Source organism: Juglans microcarpa x Juglans regia, chromosome 1D, assembly GCF_004785595.1.
Source record: "Juglans microcarpa x Juglans regia isolate MS1-56 chromosome 1D, Jm3101_v1.0, whole genome shotgun sequence".
Taxonomy (NCBI): Eukaryota; Viridiplantae; Streptophyta; class Magnoliopsida; order Fagales; family Juglandaceae; genus Juglans; species Juglans microcarpa x Juglans regia.
Window position 1 is genome coordinate 28,940,580 of NC_054594.1, and position 8,113 is coordinate 28,948,692.

The following is an 8,113-nucleotide window of genomic DNA, read 5'->3' on the forward strand; positions in this document are numbered from 1 at the left end:
CTTTTTAACTTCCCATAAAAAATTAAACTCATCTCAACCTACTTCATACATTCAAACACATATCTCAACCTATTTACATTCAAACACATCTCAATAGGATCTACAAAACACTACTATTCACAGATCAACTCAAATCATCTGAGATCATTAAAACTTTACAAATTGCAGAGGAAAAGTCCTATTAGAAAAACCTTGTTGAAGGAAAATGAGTACAATCTGCATAATTGTTGGCTCCCATCATAAGTGTGCACAGCTTAAAGCAAAAGATACTTGAGACTACATATTATAATGTTGTTTACCAATTTCTTAAAAGTTATAATTTCTAATATTTTAGAGAATAAACCTGTCAAATTATCACTTGTTAGTATTTGCATGACATCAATATCGTTGTTTTTCTAGAGTACATAAATAAAATAACTTTGTTGAAATATACTTAATTTTATTTCATTTGATACAATATGCTCTTATTTGTGTGATAAAAGTAAATCTCTAGAAAATATTGTTGGACTATATTTGATTGTGAATAAACTATGTTTTTCACGAATGTGTTAATATCCTGATCTTAACCAAATGGATTTCCGACTTATTTGATGAATTATTTGAAGAAGTGGTAGCTATTATCTGCTTTGTAGATATATAAAAAAAAAATAGCAATATAATCACATGTAAATAGGTATCTCGTTTTTTGTTTTCCTTAATGTAGATACGAAGATAACATATATGTGCATATCCAATTAATTAGGAAGACATCATTTTGAAAAAAATAATGAAGAAATTACTATATAAGTCCCTGGAGTTTAACCTTTTAAACTTTGACTATCTAGCTTAAAAAGGTTTCAAAGCAATCCTTCGTATTAGATCTATTTTTCAAAATGACCCATCTATCAAAACTCTATTAGTTTGTGACAAAAAAAGTATGTCATAGCCAATAGTAGAAGGACCTGAGCCACAAAATTAACAAGTTGAAGTTACTAGGGGTGCAAACCACACCCCCTGGACGGGGATGGGGTAGGGGAGAAGGTGGTTCTCTAGCCCTTGTTGGGTGGTGCCGGGGGCAGATCCGTTGTGCAAACAGTTCGAAATCTGCCAAAGAACCTAGATTTCACAAATCCCTTCACCAAATCCATAGATAGATCTATCCATCAAATCCACAAATCAATTATCAAACAACAAATATACAAATAAAGATCCAAAAAAATATCATCTTAAATAATAATAATAAAAAACTACAATGGCGCAAGAGGCAAGACCGTGGGTCTAAGCAAAGAACCATGGCCACGAATGGTTGTGGGTCTCTTCGCAAAACCACGACCATTTGTGGCCTCATACCCATGGCCACGTCATGGCTTGTGGGTATCTCACAATCACAACCTTCAAAAAGAAAAAGTAGAGGAGTAAGAGAAAAGAAGAGCAGAAGAGGAAGAAGAAGAAGAGAAGGGGAGCTTGGAGGTAGAACAGAACAGGAGAGAGAGAGGGAGAGAAAGAGAGAGAGAGAAGAGATGAGAGAATGAGGTAGGGTTTTGTGATTTTCTTTATATAGTACTTGTTCAAACACCAAAATGAATGAGGTAGGGTTCCCCCAATAACTGGATGCATGCTGGCAGATTCTGCCAGCATGTCCCCAGTCTATGGACTGGTTCCCCCATCCACCCCTAGCGAAGGTCGAAAGGTAAGGGTGAGTGATAAGGTTGCAGGGACCCGCCGCCCACCCCTAGAAGTCACAATGTTGCTATTGACAGATCACTACAAAAAGGCATGCAACAACCTTTACAGCTACTTTACCATATCATAAAATAGGGTGATGCTACTATGCCGCCTAGCTTTGACCGTTGGGCATGTCCCCTAATGCAAATTGCACTTCTTCTTCTTCTTCTTCTTCTTTCTTTCAAACATTTTTTAAACATTTTTTTTTAAATATCAATACACTAATAATTACTTCCTTAACCATTAAGTAAAAATAAAATAAAATATATGAGTGGTCAAAATGAGGGGGAAAAACATAGGGCATACTATTATTTTCCCATAAAATATGCCATTTCACACTAAAAACTTAAAAAAATATAAAGAGAGAGAGAAATGGATTATTATGTTTGTATTCCCTTTAAACAAAAGTTCAAGAAAATGAAAGGAAAATACCAAATAATCCCCAAAATCTCATCCCCATGAAAGACTCAAAGTCTTAAACCTTATCAACTTTTGGCACTTGTATCATCATGAACAAAATTGACTCTCAAATTGTAGATTGCTCACAATGCATCATTTTCGTCATATGTTTGGTTTCATCAACTAAGCATTTAATCTTGTTTGCAACATGCCTTCAACAATGTCATCTAGATATGGGCGGTGGGTCATTCAAACCCAATCCACTTAAATCGCTCTTGGTCACCCCCCAACCTGCCTATTACTGTGGCCAGTGATAAAGATTAAGAGCACTAGTAGTGGACTTAATAAAGTTTGACCAAAATCTGATTAGGAAATTCACTTTTACAAATTTAGCTAGTCACTTTTTAACAATATCAAATAACAAACTCTCCAAATATGTCACTATTTTATTAAAATATTAATTTTGACATTTTCATTTATTTTTATTTTAATTTTAATTTGAATATTCTAATTTTGACGAGTACACAAAACTGTCTATAAAAATTGTTCTCTCTATCTCTCTCTACTGATAAGAAGTTAGGGTTCTAAACTGGAAATTCTCAACTTTACCCTTGAAAATTCTGGAAGCATCTGGGAGTGAAATTTTAGAGCTCTATGCAGAGATGGTGAAGGGATTAAAAACTATTGCCTCTGAGTTGAATCTATGATATCTTCAGTTGTACGAAATAACATTTACGTTTTCAAATCAAGAACTTGCAATTGCAGAGAAAGAAAGGCCTTTAGTTTACACCATTTCTGATATAGTTAATGTTGAATTTGGTTGATCTAAAAACTTCAACGGAGTCGTGGGAGATGTTGCAGAGAAGTTGTGAAATGGATCGTGGGAGACGATGATTTGGGATTTGGGCACGTGAAAGAGGAATTTTTTATGCCAAAATAATATTTGGCCAGCAACTTGGACTCAACAAATTTGGCCAGTGAAAATGATCAAAGTTAAAAATATTGTAATTTTGTTGAGTCCACTACAATAAGTTTTTATGCAACCTAGTTAAATTTTGACAAAAATATACCTTTGTTGAGTCCATTACTAATGCTCTAAGAGGTATATAGTGGGCACATGATGGGGTGGGCACCTGCATGCTCATAAATAACCCGCTCACACTATATTTATATTTACATTTCATATAAATAAAAAATAAAAAACAAACATGATGGTTTGGAAAACCACATGGCATCTACTTCCAAACATTCTCGAAAACTCTCTCGATCTACATGAAAATTCTTTGTTCTCACAACCTCTCTTTTGTCTTATCTGTCTCTGTATTTCCCTTTTATTGTCTCCATATCATATTCTATCTCCGTATCTTAAACTCTAAATCCTTATCTGTCTGTGACTATTAATTACAGGATTTAAACTTCCCTCTCACAACCTCTCTCAAGTGAAGTCCACAAATACTAATCTATTTGGATTGTATAGAATCAGGATTTGGACCTGTCACATAGAGGTGGGGAGCCATGGTGGTTGGAAAAGGAAGTGTGGCTCCCCACCCCTATAGGATGAGTAGCAATCCTAGTGTCATCATTATCATCCTTGAGGTATGGTGGTCAAAGGTTACCATAAGTGTACCATTGTGGCTTATAGGCTCCTCTAGTATATTTGTGGATTCCATAAACTTTGGAGAATGATTCTATCATTGCTCAAAGAATAATGTTGGGCTCATCGAGGATCCTCACCCTCATCGATTTTTTTATTTTTTACTTAATAATTAAGGAAGTATTTTTTTAATGAGTTTGTGATTTTTATTTTTTTTAAATGTTTAAAAGATTTAAAAAAATATTTGAAAAAAAAACTTAGCCTTCTCTGTAGACACTCTCGGTGGAGAGTGTCGGTGAGTGTAGCAACACTCTTGCTCAAAATATGAAACCTTTATAAGAGTTGTTTGTGTATTAAAATCTTTTTTTTTTTCTTTCGCATATTGTTTGTATAGTACATCTCCATCACATTCAATATTTTGTATATTTGTGCAATATTTTGGATAGAATGTTACTTCTTTTGCAATTGCTCTCCACCATTACAATTTTTATTTACAGTTGTTTTCGATTCTATGGTTACTTGTTTGTGTATATTTTTTCTATTTTTGTGCACATTATTTTTTAGTTGCGAGCATGCAATATTTATTTAAAATTGTTACTTGTTTATTGTATAGGTTAGCCTTGTGCTCTTGTTTGAATGGGTAAATTTTAATATCTATTCTAGCGATTGATAATAAACTGACGATTCTTGTAATTTATAAACCGATGAAGTGATTAGAAGAACAAATGTATAAGCTGAAAGAGGAAAAAAGTAGAAAATTATACAAATAGAAAGAAAAATGTAGGCATTTTGTGGCTTAGTTTTTAACCTCTTTGAACTTCTTTGAAGTTTTTGTGTGTATTTATATTATGTCATTGTGAGGTCGAGTTTAAAAATGATGTATCTGAAGGGATAAAATATCTCAAATCCAAATGCACTAAGCTCAGTCCACCACAAGATGCATCAGGATGCTAGAGGAAGAGAGAGTAAAGAAAATGAGAGAATAAAAGCTAAGGAAATGAAAAGATGTTAGAAGGAAAGAAATGAAGTGACAGAGAGAAAAGATGAAGCGACATAAAGTTGACTTTCTCACCAACCACTGATAAGGGCTTAATAAAAAGGATTTGAGATCAGATATCAAAACCAACAATGTTTTGAAGGGATCAAGCACAAGCTACAAGAAATTTAAAGGTCTGTCACTAATGTTTGCAAGGAAGTTAATAGGGACAAAGATGGTGGAAGGAGAGCCTGATATCACCCAACTTCAAGATAAAGATTAGTTTACCGTGTTTTAATGGGCATCTTCATGTCAAAAGCTTCCTTGATTAACTCTTTGAAGTAGAAAACTTCTTCAACTACATGCAAATACTGTAAGCTCAACAAGTAAAATTGGTGGCCTATAAGCTATGTGGAGGAGCATCGGCTTAGTGGGAACAAATGCAGAATAATTGGAGGGGCCAAGCTAAGCAACAAGTCCGCGTTTGGCCCAAGATGAAGAGGCTAATGAGAGCACGATTCCTCCCTCCTGATTGCGAACAGATCTTGTATCAGCAATATCAGAATTGTCGGCAAGCCTCCAGGACAGTCATTGAGTACGTCAAGGAATTTTATCGCATGAATTCTTATTCTTGGAACAATCTCTCGGAAACTGAAAGACAAGTAGCAAGGTACATTGGAGGGCTACGTGTTTCAATATAGGACAAAGTCACACTACACACTGTGTGGACTCTGCCGGAAGCAGTTAGTCTAACCATGAAAATTGAATTGCAACTAACCCACCCCTCCCCAGAGCACCAAACCTCACACTTTCAAATAGAGGAACCGAGCCCCCTACTCAACTGAACCCAACACAATTTTCTTCATTCAACCAATCAAAGATTCCATAATAACAACTAGTCCCCAAAACCCATGACCGTCCCTACTGGGAGTAAAGGGAGTACCAGCCAAAATCCTTACAGCAAGCCGATAGCCAGGAAGTGTTTCCGCTACAACCAACTTGGACATCATTCTAATGAGTGCCTTACACGAAAGTCTATCAACATGGTGGAGGGTGATGATTCCGCTAAGTAGGACGAAGTCGAAACAAAGAGGAGGGTGAACTCGTTGAAGGTGATGAAGGTGACTTTGTGAATTATGTTATCCAATGGTTACTCTTGGATGGAACAGAGACTTAGAGTTTCAGGACATGTAACATAAGGTTACATACCCCGTTCGTGATAGTTAATATACAATGCATCCTAGTATGTAACTAGCAGTATGCAATAACCGCAATGGATAGAAGGGTGAAAACAAAACTTATGCTAGAATAACTAAAACATCCTAATGTATTACTGATCATCATAAGTTCAAAGTCAAGTTGTAGCATAAACTAGTACAACTAAATATTAAAGTATTTAAAGTTAAATTAATTGCTTCATGCGTTATAGAGCATGAAGGATTAGAGTTATAAATATGATGATCAAATCTAATCTCCTCTCGAGATCAGGCTCCTCCTCAATCAGTCGGATCCAATGCTCCATCTAATCCATCCTTCTCGTATCTTGACACAACTTCTATCATTCCAAGTGGAATGATGATGGGTCTACAAGGGGTGAGATTTACAAAAAATCTCAGTAAGTTAACAATCAATTTGCACAAAGATAAATTATGCATGAAGAATGATAAATATGAAATGCAGAAAAATGTGTGTTTGTCTCTCATTTAGATTCCTCAACATTTTCAGAAAAACGGAGACACACATTTTCGTTCAGAGAACATTTTTACTTTAATCGTCAAAAGATAATATTTTCAACATAACATTTCATCATTTTTAATAATTTATAAATTAATCATAACGTGTGGTATCGTCACAGTTCCCCATGTGCACTGTGAGTACTTGTCACTGACAGTGGTACAACTTACGTTGAAACTACATTGTCTGCAGATTCGTTCTCAATGCATTGGTAATATAGCATAACATCATAACGTGTACACCCACCAGTATTAGGTGTCTTAACATATTAACTTCGCTCCGACTTTTTTTAAATAGACTCATTTGAAGCATGTTGACTATTCTTTGTCAACCTAGGGGGTTACCACTCAATTCTTAAACACTCCAGAGCGGACAAAGGAGTTCCACTAGAATAATTCTCCATCCTAGCCTTAGGATAGCGACAAAAATTATTTTCATGCTAAGTTAAAAATGTGTTCCATGACATGTGCATATATAACAAACTTTTTATGTGAAATAACATTTGTAGATACAATATGCTAAAATGGTAGAAATATCACATGTCATGTAAATATACACACAATGTATCATATAACATGATATTTTATGTTCAATGTGATAATTGAAACATGAATGAGACACTTATCAATAAAACATAAATAATTTTTCAATGTGTAAGTTAGAGACTAACTTACTAACTTCCAAAGTAATTGAAAAAAAATGTCGTAGCAGTTGAAATCAAGTGCGTACTAAATTAAGGTTAATACTTCTATGATTGAGGTTCAAAATCAAAGACTTCAAAAATGGGTATTTTTGTAAATATCCTTAGATTTTCAAAAACTACCGTTAAGGCCTTCAATTTTCACTAATTGCAAACGGACTCCAAATTTAATCAAAATTCATGGATTTCATATTTTTGGAATTCTAAAACCATATGTGCCCTTGGATTTTCAAAAATTAAAATTAAACTTTCCCAAATAGTCCCAACTCGTGGCATGCACTCTAGTTGATGTCGAAGTATGTTTTCAACTATTGGTCTCTATAAATGCATGCATATGAGATTTTATTTAATAAAAAATGATCACTCATATATTTAATGACATAATGAAGGCTAATTATTGGATAATAGAGTTCATCCCAACACTTAATCATGGCTAAGATATCCTCAATCTCTACTTCATTCAAAACCAATTCATACTTGATGATCAAAATAAGATAAATTCAGACCCTACCATGGCATGCTTCTAACTACAATTTAAACCTTCCATAATCATGTTAAGACAATGATAAATCATATTAAATCATGCTTAAGATATGTCATAGCTAAATTCCCACTGAAAATCATTTAATCATTCAATCCATTTCTTAATTGACCTGATTTTGAACTAAACATGATAACCTTCTCAAAACTCAACTAAATTTCGTACCAACACATGGAAACAAAATTTGACATGCTAACTAAGATCAAAAGCAAGAAAACTTACAAATTTCGTGGTCTTTCAAGCACTTAAGACAACCTTACACAAGAACTCACTCGGTTTCAGTCTTTTGATCTCTAAGAGGGAGAAGTGCTCTTCAAGATTCAAGAGGAAGCTTGGAACTGAGGTGTGGAGGAAATGAGGGGGTGAGGGGGCCCTTTATAGGCAGCCAAAGGGAGTGGACTTTTGCTTTGGTCCAAGGGGATTGGTGGAAGATGGTGTATGATTTTGAATTTTTCAAATTTGCAC